The sequence below is a fragment of the Thrips palmi genome, unplaced genomic scaffold (genome assembly GCF_012932325.1).
Source record: "Thrips palmi isolate BJ-2018 unplaced genomic scaffold, TpBJ-2018v1 HiC_scaffold_8, whole genome shotgun sequence".
Taxonomy (NCBI): domain Eukaryota; kingdom Metazoa; phylum Arthropoda; class Insecta; order Thysanoptera; family Thripidae; genus Thrips; species Thrips palmi.
In genome coordinates, this window is record NW_023144635.1 from 1,882,813 (window position 1) to 1,895,552 (window position 12,740).

Below are 12,740 nucleotides of genomic sequence, written 5' to 3' on the forward strand. Positions count from 1 at the left end.
GCTGGCAGACAGCGCCGTGCCGCGCCGTGTCTCGACCACTCTACTCAGTCCGCGAGTGAGCGTGGCCGCAGCGTGGCGTGGAAGGCGTGGAAGGGGCACAGCGGCGAAGCACGGCGACGCGTTTTCGTTGCAACGACTTACGCCGGTTGCGTTTTCCTGCGTGCGGGCTGCGAACTTCAGAGAGAAGGGAGACTTCCGGAAGAGAAAGGGAGGCTTCCGAGAGCGTGTCGTCGCCATCCTGGATGCTGCGGTCGTGGGGCGCCGCGACGACGCCGCATCGGTGCCTCCGCATCGGCTGACAGGACGAGGATCAAGGACCGAGGACCCCGACGGACAGGGTGAGTGTTCGTTCGAGTGTTGGGCTTGAGGGGCGTGGGCTTGCTCGGGGGAGGGAAGCCAGTGGGGTGGCGCCACAACCGAACCGCCGAACCGCCCCTGACGCGAGACTCGCGGGGATGGCGTCAGCCTCCGCGGCAGCCCCACGCCCCGCGTCGATGCTTCCGAGGCTAGGCTGTCGCGGAGAGGGCGCCTCTGCCAGGCACTGCTTGACCTTGGCTTGGCCCACGCCGCGGCCGGCCGGTCACTGAGTTTGGCGAACTTCCCCGCGTGTCCACCGCCAGAGGTGCAACCACAGTACACAGTGTAGTGTACAGATGACCCTTCGGCGACACGGGCGAGACCCGTCCTCCTGTCCAGGCCCCGGTGCAGCGTTGCAGAGTCCTTGGAGTCCTGGGGCGCCGTTCAGGAGCAGGAGGATATGGGCGACGGCCTTTGACGGCGCCGTTGACGGCCACCTTAGATGGCACCCTTTGACGGCGGCCGCGGCCATTGACGGCGGCATCGACGGCGGCCTCTGATGGCGGCCTCTGATGGCGCTTCTGCGACGGCGGCTTCGACGGCGGCCTTTTGCGGCTGCCGACACCAAATCGGTTCTTGAAACGAGTGCATTTGCATTCGGGTACGCACTCCGAGTACCCAGGCCGTGCCAGCAATCCGGAATGGACTCGCTTTCCTTGAAGGCGTTCAGCAGAGGGTTTCCGAACTTCTCTCTCGCTCTCATTATGGGTGCGAGAGAGACAGAGCGACGAAACACTGTGCTGAATCAGTCTGCAGGGCGAGGGCGCCGAAGAGTCCAGGAAGTCGAAACGCAGCGCGGGACCCAGCTCGCCGCGTTGTCATCTCGGTGTCGCCGTGTGCGGCCCGTCCCGTGGGGCAGTGGGGCCGGGCCGGGTCGGGGCAGGCCGAGGAGCGCGCGCCGCTCGGCGTGACACGCGGGGCCCGGATGATCAGTCCCCTGCTCACCTGTCCCGATGCCGGCCTCGTCTTGGCCGGCCCGCTAGGCCCGGTCGGCCCCAGCCACGGCGGCGCCAGCGAGGGGCGTGGCGGGGGGGCCGGAGCTGTGCAAACAAACACCTCTCTCGCGCAAGTTCGGTACTTACTTGTTTGTCGTCCCATTGTCTTGTGCAGCCCCACTGCCGGGGAGTGGGCGTAGGGTCGACGGAGTTCCCCCAGAGGGGTGACTGTAGAGCCGGAGAGGATACTCCAAAATACAACACCGTTGCTGGAAACCGTTCTAGATATTCCGCCTAGAAATCTTTCTAAAAGACGTCCCCGCGCTTCGCCGACGTTCACGAGGAAATTCGCCTGAACGTCCGCGCGTAGCGTCCTCGCTCCGCTCGCCCTGCTCGCCCAGGAGAGGGCGCACTGTACACATGGTTGGCTTGCCGCTGGGCCGCAGATGGCATTGCTGGATCCCATTGGACCGTATCAGTGACGTGATTAGATACCGGCCTGCATTGCGACGCGCAGCTGACGCTGCGGTGGCGGTTGGCGGAGGACAGGACGGCCGGCCGGCCAGGAGGCTGAGGCTGATTATGAGAGGTCCCTCGCACCTATACGGGGCGCCCCATGAGTGCGAGAGAGACAGAGCGACGAACGCGACTCTCGGAATCAGTGTGCAGGACCTTCGCTTCGCACGCCTCGCACGCGTTTATCGCGCCCTGCCCCTTTGGAACCGGTTCTCTGTGGATTACCGATCGGGACCGGATCGCGCTGTCGCCGTCCTGTCATCGATCGGTCCTCGTCATGACACTGCGAACTCGCGGCAAGGCACGTGCACTCGGCGGGTCTCTCTCTCGCACACTTCATTGGAGTGCCTCTCGCCGATAATCCTAGAATCTAGACGCGTTGCTCCACTACTGTCTCTCTGGCAAGGGCCCAAGGCCGCGGCCTTCACCTAGGAATCACAATAATAACTGCCTCTGGCGCGTCCGTCGATATGATGATGATGCACAGCATGCACGGCGACGAAAGCGAAGCGCCGTTCAGATTTAGCCTGCTCGCCGTGGCTCCGCGTGCCTCGCGGTGCCTCGCGGTGCCTCGCGGTGCACGACGCAACAGGCGGCCGGCCTGCGGTTTTGTACGACTTCTTTGACCCTTCCCTCCTCGAGGACTCCGTGCTCGACTCTGAGCCACACGTCCGCCGCTCCGCCGCCCAGTCGGTCACAGACTCTACTTCTGCTCTGAATCGGCGTGTCCGTGCCTTGACGTGTCGCTTCGACCGCACCACCCCTCTCAGGCTGAGGCGGCCGGCGGGTTGCGTCATCGGGCTGTGTCTGTCGAGCCGCAGCGGCCACGCCACCCCTATCGTCGATTAGTTTGTCGATCACCCAGTCTCGCCACTGATGCTGGCGGCGCTTTTCCGCGTCCACCTACACTGTGATTGTGATGCCCGAACACACACGCACACACACACACACTACCGGACACCGACAAGCGGCCCGCATCGTCCTCTGCATCTCTTATCCGAATGCTAGAAGCGCGCGCACCGCCCGCCCGCCCGCCCGCCAGCCAGCGACTGGCACGGAACAAATAAACTTGTGATCGCTTCGGCCTTATGCGAGTGGCGGTGAAATTCAGATTCTGGAGACGAGCTGTCTGGCGCCGCGTTTGGCAAGCCGCACGACGCGGACGTCATCAAGTTCCTGGCCAGCCAATGGCAAGCACGCGGCCGGTGGATCGCCGTGGTGGCCGCGCGGCCCTGGGGACGGACTCGGACTTGGCCGGGTTTGATTGAACGCGGAGGAGGGGGGGGGGGAATAAATCCAAAGGGGATGGGGTACGAGACCCGGCAGCGGTCATTGGCTTGGAAAGCCATCGATTGTATTGGCTCGGCCGGCCTTGGGGCATCACGCTTGTAGAGCTCTACAGCACGCCCTTCGTCACATGGCCGGGGCGTGGCGGGCCCTGGCGGGGCGGGGCGGGGCAGGGCGGGGCGGGGCGGGGCGGGGCGGGGCGGGGCGCGCGACGGGGCGTTCCGCACGGCCGGCCACGGAGAAGGGGCCAGCAGCGCCAGCCATGTGAGCGAGCGGTGCGATCGGTGCAGCCCATGGGCCTCATGGACCGGATGCATCCGGTTTGGGTGCCTCCCTGTTCGCGCGGGCCTGTCTGCAGGACGGCCGCGTGGATACCGTATCGATATTCGGCCTGGCAGCCTAGTCAGCCCATAGCTGGGGAGGCGAAGGCTGAAGGGTGCGACCTCTGCCGTCGTCCGCCCGCGGCCTCGAGTCCACCGATGTGTGAATTTCATCCCCGTTTTAGCCCCGGCCGGTCGACGGCGTCCTTGTGTGCCCCCCAGAGCCCCGTCGGCGCCCCCACCCCCAACCCTGTCCCGATGGAACTGCTTCCGCCTGGCCGTCACCAAGCAGGGCATGTTTGTGTGCGCTGGCCACGCTTCCGGCCGCGCTGTTTCGGAGGGAAGACCCGCGGGAAAACCCTGCACGCCACGCACTGCGCGCGCACTGCCCCGTCAGCCCGTTCGCCCGCCACACTGCCATCGATTTCATTCGTTGTGCCGTTCGTTCACCTGCCAGCCGGCCCCGCCTACCCTGGGTCTACCCTGCCACTGCGCGGACGGCGATGGCCACGTGGGGGTGTCTGTCTCTGTCCACGCCGGACTGGACGTCGCCGTCGAATGCTCAGTACTCGCTCCGCTGGGCCACCCTACTCGTACATGTGTCCACTCGGACGTGTATCGGGTGTCGAGGGAGAGCGGGAGACAGTGGGACCCAGAGGGGGTGGCGCGGAGCGCGGGGTGGCCCCGGCAGCCCCAGGTGGGCCCCGGCTTCGCGCAACTCATGCGTCATCGTCCCGACCACGCGCCGCGACGAGCCGCGAGGGGGAGGGTAGTGAACAGGGTGTGTCATTGTCATCACGCGCCCGCCGCGGGTTCGACTCCCTGCCAAGCGGTTTGCGCGAACGGCGGCGGCCGTCGAGGCTTCGCGCTTCGCGCTTCGCGCACTAGGCCGGCCCTTGCGTCATGCCGAGTGGACCGGCGTGCCGCCATTGATGCCGCGTCGTGACGCCCACCGGGTCGTCGACGGGCACGTGCGTGGCGGACGGCGTGCCGCCATTCATGCCGCGTCGTGACGCCCACCGGGTCGTCGACGGGCACGTGCGTGGCGGACGGCGTGCCGCCATTCATGCCGCGTCGTGACGCCCACCGGGTCGTCGACGGGCACGTGCGTGGCGGACGGCGTGCCGCCATTCATGCCGCGTCGTGACGCCCACCGGGTCGTCGACGGGCACGTGCGTGGCGGACGGCGTGCCGTCGTGCAGTCCGCTGACCCTTACCTAGGCGGCGCGCCGACGCGGCGGTGCGGGGCGGGGCGGGGCGTGTTGGCGGCGACTCGGTTGGGCCGCCGATTGCATCACGCGGCCGCGGCCTCCGCGTTGCCGATAAGCCGAGTCAGGCGTGCCGGCCGGCGGGGCGCACTCAACCGGATCGGGAATCGGTTCGGCCCGCGGTTCGGCCGCGCGCCGCGAGCGCCACCCGGTGCACCATTTGTATCCATGCCATTCATTCTTTTTCGCGAGGATGCGTACGCGTGCCGTCGACGCCGGGGCGCATAGCGATTCGCCAAGTCCTGCCTGTGCCTGCCAGCACGGCGCGAAGGGGGCGGGGCACGGCGGGGCGCCCTCCTTGGCAGTGACCCGCACGCTGCGGTGGCGTGGCGCCACGGTCTCGGCCAAGTCGCGGGGGACTGGGCCGACCGGGCCGCTGGGTCCCTTGGCGCGCATCCGGCGGGGCGGCCCCGCGGTGCCCCGGTCGACGCGCACCTGTCTCGGGGTGACTCGGTGCGACGCGGCGGCCCTCGTCGAAGCCTTCGGCGCTATCCGCGCCGACGCACCAGACGCACCAGACGCACCCCGCGCCGCTTTGCCGCCTCGCGAATTAATTAACAACCCGCCTCGCCGTTTGTCGTAGTGCCAGATACGCGCACGGCGTTGTCCGCGGGATGGACCGAGGCCGAGGAGGAGGCCGAGGAGGAGGCCGAATCCTTGACTCACTTATTTTCTGTGTTCCGCGCGACACACTGTATACACTCGCAGCGCTCGCAATAAGTTGGCCGCTTTTTGCCATACGCTTCTTGCCTTTTTCCCCCGGCCGCTTCCCTGTCGAGATGACGCGGCGCACTTGGGCTTCCCTGCGACTCACCTGCGGTGTGCTGGCAGCACTGATTCCGAGAGTCGTTTTCGTCGCTCTGCCTCTCTCGGACTTACACGGGACACCCCATGAGTGCGAGAGAGACGAAAATGACTCTCGGAATGAGTCTGCTGCCCGTCATGTCTATGCGCGTTTGCTCGTCTTACAGTGTCCGCGCCCACGAGGCTTATCCTGGTCTAGGCCTGACTGGGTCCAAAGGGTGGCCCGCTCGTTCTCCCTCCTCCCCCTCGCGACTCTCGCAGTGCACGCGGCGCACCTGGCTTGGCCATGCTGCTCTGGCAGCCCGAAAACGCAGAGCGAAAACGCCACTGACGCTCGCGCGACGCACGCACGCCAAAAGCACGCACGCTGGCCCTGGGGAAGGGCGTGTGGAGCAGATCGGCATTCTGAACCTCTTTTTGGACCCTTTGGACTCTTTTTGTCTTTGGACCGACGACGCAGGCCGCACTATGTCAACACAAAAAAATATTCCGAGGCAAATTTTTGTGGCCGCGCCACACGTGTGTGTTTGGGAAAGCAAGCGGGAAAGGGGAAAAGAGGGAAGTCAAGGTGACAGTGCAGCGTGATTAGGTTCCCTGCCTTCACCTTGAACGCCGCTACACTGCCGCGCCGCCACGCCGCGGTGCCTCGGCCCGGCCGGCCGGCTGATCGGACGCCCACCGCAAAAAAGATCGATAATTTGGCACCGCCAATTTAAGTACCGTATGGTAAATGCTGTTCGGTACGTACGCGCCGCTCTGTTGTTTTTTGGTTGCGCCTTCCCTTTCTGTCATCAGACTTTATCCCCAATTATTTCAGGGTGTTAATACACTGGAAAAGTTGGGTTCGTGCTCTTGGAATGCCGTAGGGGGTATAAGGAGTGAAGGGACGTTTTTCTTGTCGTTTTTTGGAGGCAGGTGGTTCCAGAGGTTGAGCTGCTCCGCTGGCCGGTGACCGCGACTTGGCGTACTCAAAACAGTTGTTTTGACTGCGTCCCCCCAAAAACTTTACGAGCGGGCCCGCTCTAAAAACACGGTCCCGACTTGAACTTGCCCTCTTCTCTCCCGCGAATACCAAGTGGCAGTGTTTTGGTTTGGGCTTGGGCATGGCACGGCATGGCATGGCCTGGCATGGCCGCGACCGCCGCGAAGCCGCGACATGGAGTAGTCGTTGTGCGACTCGCGTCGTATTTTTAGAAGGCGCTCGCGGAAGGGAAGGGCAGGGCGGCCACGCCGACCACGCCGACCACGCCGTCAGCACAAACAGACTCCAAGTCGCCATTGATGGCATCACTGCGCCGTGGCCGCGCTCGTCCTGCAGCCCATCTGTCTCTCTCGCACTCACGGGTCGCGCCGAAGGGGTGACGGGGTGACAGAGAGAGAGAGAGAGAGAGAGAGAGAGAGAGAGACAGAGCGACGACCAGACTGCTATGCTCGCATTCTGCGGTGCTTTCCGCCCGTCAGCGCGATCCTCCCCCAGGCCTGCAGTCAGCCCTCGTGCAGGTTGATTCCGAGCGGGCCTGTCTCTCTCGCACTCATACAGACCACCCCATGAGTGCAAGCAAGAGAGAGAGAGGCCGTTTGCTCGGAGCCAGTCTCCTCGGGTGCCATGGGAAAGTTCCGGTCCCTGGCCGTGATAGCCAGAAAGGCGTCAGAGAGCCTCGCGGTCATGACGGTCAAGACAAAGGACGACGCGGCGTCAGCGCCGTCAGATGACACCGCGTCGCACCGCGTGCCAGGGCCGGCGGGCAGCTCGCGACGGATGAACCACTGCGCTTTTAGAGCACAAAAGACACTGCTTGAGAGACACTGCACACACGGTCATGGATTGGACAGTTTCTGCCAAAACGGTAGTTGTTTGCACTGTTTGTATTGGTGTGGTCGTTGTCGCTGAAGCCCCCACCACACGGCCTCATCATCATGGCCCCTAAATAGACGAGTCAAGCCAGGCAAGAAATGCCCTTTTGAAGAGTGCTAGGAATAGCTGCGCGTTGGTCCGCGTCGCTTTGTAGTGGCCGTGGTGGCAGTGGTGGCCGTGGAGGCCATGGAGGCCATGGAGGTCGTTGTGGAGGCCAAGGTTGCCTGGAGGCCGTGGCGGTCGAGGAGGCCGTGGAGCTCGCCGTGGAGGCTGTGGAGCACGTTGCAGGCCGTGGAGGACGTGGAGGCCGTGGAGGCCATGGAGGCCGTGGAGGGCGTGAAGCACGTTGCAGGCCGTTGATGCCGTGGAGGGCGTGAAGCACGTTGCAGGCCATGGAGGCCGTGGAGCACGTTGCAGGCCATGGAGGCCGTGGAGGGCGTGAAGCACGTTGCAGGCCGTTGATGCCGTGGAGGGCGTGAAGCACGTTGCAGGCCGTGATGCCGTGGAGGGCGTGAAGCACGTTGCAGGCCATGGAGGCCGTGGAGGGCGTGAAGCACGTTGCAGGACATGGAGGCTGTGGAGCACGTTGCAGGCCGTGGAGGCCGTGGAGGGCGTGAAGCACGTGCCAGTCGTCAGGCGCATGGAGGCCGTGGAGGGCGTGAAGCACGTTGCAGGCATGGAGGCGTGGGCACGTTGCAGGGCCGTGGAGGCGGGGCGTGGAGGCTGGGGGCTGCACACGAGCGGCCGAGTCGATCAGGCTGCTGGCTGACGCACGGCCTGTCGTTTCCATCCGAGCGCCTCCCCCAGCTGGTGGCCGAGGCCCTGGGCGACGTAGGGCGACGCAGGGCCACGCGGGCCCGAAAGGGGCGGGGCCGGGGAGGGAGGGGAGGGCACCCGAGGGCGGCGTTGCAGGGCTGCTCCCTGGTGCACGCCGTGCCTGCCGTGCCGTGGCCGTGCCGCCAGTACCGCCAGCGCCGCGCAGTGCGCGCAGTGCCAGGGCCGCGTCGAACTGGCAGCCGCGCCACCGGGCCCAGGGCAGGCCTGGCACTAGCCTGGCAGGGCCAGAAGGCCAGGGGGGAGGAGGCTGGCACAGGGTGGCTCGGCTTGGTGGCGGAGGCTGGCTCAGCCTGGCGCAGCCTCCAGCCGACTCTAGGCCGACTCCTGCTTCTCCAGCTTCTTCTTCTCCAGCTCCAGAGCCTCCAGGGTGGCGGCGGTGGCGTGGCGGCGTGGCCACAGAGCACGCCAGTGCGCCGCTCAGTGCGTTGCCGGTGCGGTGCAGCGCGCAGCGCTGGAAGCTCTGAGGCTGGACAACGGACGACGCGGTGCAGGTGCGCTGTGGCAGTACTGTAAGTGCATTGTCTCTGCAGAGCTGGGAGGTTGGGCTGGCTCAGAGAAATCTCAAGGACCCAGCCAGTCACACTAAGTCACACGCATGTCGCGCTGGTGTGGGTGGACTCTTACTCGAGCGTGGATGCCTCCATGGCCGGTGTTTTGTTGTCCTTCTCTGTCGACTGTCGCCCGTGAGGCAAGTCTGTGCCCTGTGCAAACAAAGCCCTCGAAGCGCGCCTCAGGACCGGCAGTTACTGCCACCACCTTTAGGGACGTGCCCCGCCGCCCCGCCGCAGGGCGCAGGGGCTGACGGCTGGCTGGCTGGGTCTGGGCCGAGCTCTTGGATGCAGACATGTGTGGTGTGGGTGGCAGGGCCGCCGCGGCTCCGTGGTCGAGGTCTGTGGGCTGATTCCGAACTCTCTCGACGCCCCGTCTCGCTCGCACTACGAGGGGCGTCCAGTGTGCGTGCGAGAGGGACAGAGCACGGCTGGGAATCACACTGCAGGGCCTCCATGGCCTTCGCTTATCACGCGCTGAGCCATGTCCGCAGCGGCTCATACTGGTGAAAACCCTTCCACAGCTTACCCAGACTCTTTTAGAGCCATGCCGGCTGCGCCACTGGCAAGGCGATGCTGAGCCCGGCCACCCCGTGAGTCCGTGACGCAGATGAAAACATACTGCACTCGCCAATTTGGCCCAAGGTCGCGATCGGATTAATTTTACGACTTTGGGACCGATTGCGAGCGTCGATGGCCGACCGGCCGCTGTGCCACTCAAAGGCATGCCTCTATCTCCGTGTCGGTGTCGTCTCTCTGAGGCGGAGTTTGGCGGTTTGGCGAGGTTTGGCCTCTTTGGCGGCAGGCAGCCCGCCCTTCGAGCACCGGGACCATCGCGTCGTGGAAACGGCGACATCGGCGACAAGCAGACAAGTAATCCCCTCGTTGGGGAAACAATAAAATCCGCTTGCGAGCCGACAAAGCGACGACTAAGCCGTCAGCCACCTCCTGGTCCTCTGGATTCACCTGGTTCGGCTCTCCTGGTTCATCCGGGTCCTCCGGGTCCTCCTGACAGATCAGTCGGCCGCTCTGGCCGTCGCGCGCCGTCGCGTTGCGGCCGTCGCGAAGGCGAAGCTCTCTCTCGTCTGGATGGTCTTGACCGCCTCGACAGTCGACCCCCGTGCGGCACTTCGTACTTCATTGGGCCTCATTCAGCCGCCAGCCACCCAACGCACGCGACCTCGCGGCCGCGGGTGGCCGGTGGCGCCTTGCCTTGCCCTTGCCGGCGCTGTCTCTCTCGCACCCCTGCGGGCCGCCCCGCGAGTGCGAGAGAGACAGGGCGGCCTGGGGGCGCGGCTCTGCGTCGGCACACGTGCGCGACCCGTCGCAAGTGACCGCGTCCATCTTCGCCGCCTCGCGGCCCCGCGGCCCACCTGCCGCGGTTTTGCATAATGAAGCGTGGAAGCGGAGCGCGGAGCGTGCCGCCCGTGCCACCTGCCGCCGGATCGCGGATCGCTTCTTTGCGCTCGGCCGGTCGTCTAAGTCTAGGCCCCGGCCATTCGCCGCCACTCACTCGGAAGCGGCTCATGAGACTTCGACTTCACACGCGAATGTGTTTCAGTGTGTTTCAGACCTATCAACTTATCGTTTCTCGTTTTCGCTCAAACTCTTATCTGTCCTGCGGCCATTTGATCCTGCACAGACTGATTCCCAGAGTCGTTTCGTCGCTCTGTCTCTCTCGCACGGGACACCCTATGAGTGCGACAGAGACAGAGTGACGACAACGACACTCAGTCTGCTGCTGGAGCACGCCGTGTGTATTGGAATCGCCAGGACGCAGTGTGTCACCTCCGACACTCCTCGGTGTCACGCCAATGAGAAACACTTGACCCCTCAATTGGAAAGCGCGGCTCGCGGCGCGCGGCGCGCACACACACTGTACAGTGACCACAGTGTGCACGCGGCCACTGATCGCTGTGGTCCTCACGGGTCACATTGTGGTAATCATTCCATTCCGACACTCGGCAGTCGATTCCAGACACGGCCGCGTTACACATTCACGCTGTGTTCTAAGCCTAATCCACGCCTATCTGCCTGTCCGTCTGTGCGTCTGTTCGTCTGTCTGTCTGTCTGTCTGTCTGTCTGTCTGTCTGTCTGTCTGTCTGTCTGTCTGTCTGTCTGTCTGTCTGTCTGTCTGTCTGTCTGTCTGTCTGTCTGTCTGTCTGTCTGTCTGTCTGTCTGTCTGTCTGTCTGTCTGTCCGTCCGTCCGTCCGTCCGTCCGTCCGTCCGTCTCGAGGCAGATTTATCCACCTGCCAATTCCTCACCAGTCCTGTCCTCCCTGACACATCACGATCGATGACTTCATTTCGCGGCCCGGTCCTCCTTTCGTTGACCTTCTTTTCGCCGCTACTCTAATAACGTGTAATCATTTCAATTATTTATTTTTTATTTTATTTCTTTTTGACAGCATGAGCTCATTGGTTGCCTCTGTCGCCACCCGGGCCGGGCGCACACACACACACACACACACACACACACACACACACACACTCGACTTGTCCATTTGCCCGATCCGATTGCCCCGCGCTGTCCAGCAGGGTGTTTGCGGCACTCTCGGAAACGGTTTCGCCGATCTAATGCAAATGAGGTGCCGCTGGGAGGGACTCCCGCCCGGTCTGCCCCCATCATACCCCGCCCGGCCCCAAATTGGGCATTTAACTCATTTCCACACGCTTGCCAACCTCGCTGAATATTTTATCCCCGATCCGGGAGCAGCCTGGCCGTGGGGCGGGGCCCTGCCATGGTGCCGGTCACCGGGATAGGAGTTGCTATTCTTTCCCAGGGAATCGGTTTGAATAGTTTGAATCGAAGTCGCCAACTCTCGTAGCCCTCAAGCCGGAAATGCGGATGTTGTTGTCGTTTTTCCAGCGTCGGCCTGCATCAGCTTGCCGCGGCTGTCCGTAGACTGATTCCGAGTCGTTTTTCGTCGCTCTGTCTCTCTCACTCAGGGGCGAGACGCATAGGCACGAAAGCGACGAGAACGACTCTCGGAATCAGTCTGCAGGCTGTCAATGGGGCGCTGCGCGTCCGCTGCTCGCGGCTCGCGTTTCGCCCTTTGGCAAGCTTTGGCTCCGACTGCTCCCTCCGTCGGACTCGGCGACTCGCCGAGCCGTGCCTTTGTTCCCGATCACCTGATCGCCAAGTGAACCAGTGATTACCGAGAAAGTTGCAGCCGGCCGCCCCGCGGGCCGAGGCGCGCGTGCTGCCTTTCCGCCCGCCCCGCCCCGCCCCGCCCCGCCCGCCCCGCCCCGCCCCGCCCCGCCCCGCCCGCCCCCCCGCCAAGCCTGCGGTCCAGTAGTCCATTGAAATGGCACGCGCGGACAGCTCGCCGCGAAACGCTCAGCGCGGGCTTTACAGTGCCGCAGCAGCCAAGCGAGCCAAGCCGTGCCCATTTGTGTGCCAGTGCTGTGCCGAGCGTCTGAAAGAATACGAACGGACGAATGAGCGTTGGCTGGTACTTGAACCCGCGGACCGCCACCGCCACCCCACTGACCTACACTACTACGCGCAGTGGCCGCTGCCGGTGCGGTAATAGGCGATCGGCTGCGCGCGTTACTCCGTTACAACCGTTACACGTCGCAAGGCGAGTGCGGAACAGGAGAGGGAGAGGGTCCCTAGATGAAACCGGCAGAGCGGACCGGACAACGTGACACGCGCGATACGTGACGTGACGTATGACGTGACGTATGACGTCACGCGCGTCTCGAGATCGGACGGAACTGTCACAGCGGCGGCAGCGCTGGCCACCACGTGCTTTGGCGCGCTTCCGCGGGAAGTTTGCTGCCGGCGAACGGGACGGGGCGGACGCGACGCGGACAACCAGTGTCGCGATGATATGGACCTGCCACAAAGCTGCCACCGGCTGCCACACTGCCGCCACGCTCTAGGCTTCGAGGGACACGAAACGCGAGGAGGTGTGGAAGCGAGATTGTGTCACATTTCGGCAAGGCAGCAAAGCGCGCCGCCGCCGTCGTGTTCCGCCCCGCGCCGTGCGTCGCCGCCGTCGTGTCCG

General features: G+C 64.5%; 1 protein-coding gene across 2 annotated transcripts in view; it reads left to right on the forward strand.

Moving 5' to 3' along the window:
* Window positions 1-12,740, forward strand: part of LOC117653254 — an 18,997-nt gene continuing 6,257 nt past the window's right edge. Inside the window, exon 1 of one of the 2 annotated variants that reach the window (XM_034398814.1) lies at window positions 1-338. The gene's annotated coding sequence lies outside the window, so the exon portion shown is untranslated. The remainder of the gene's footprint in view (window positions 339-12,740) is intronic. The other variant, XM_034398813.1, reaches the window with a different exon arrangement.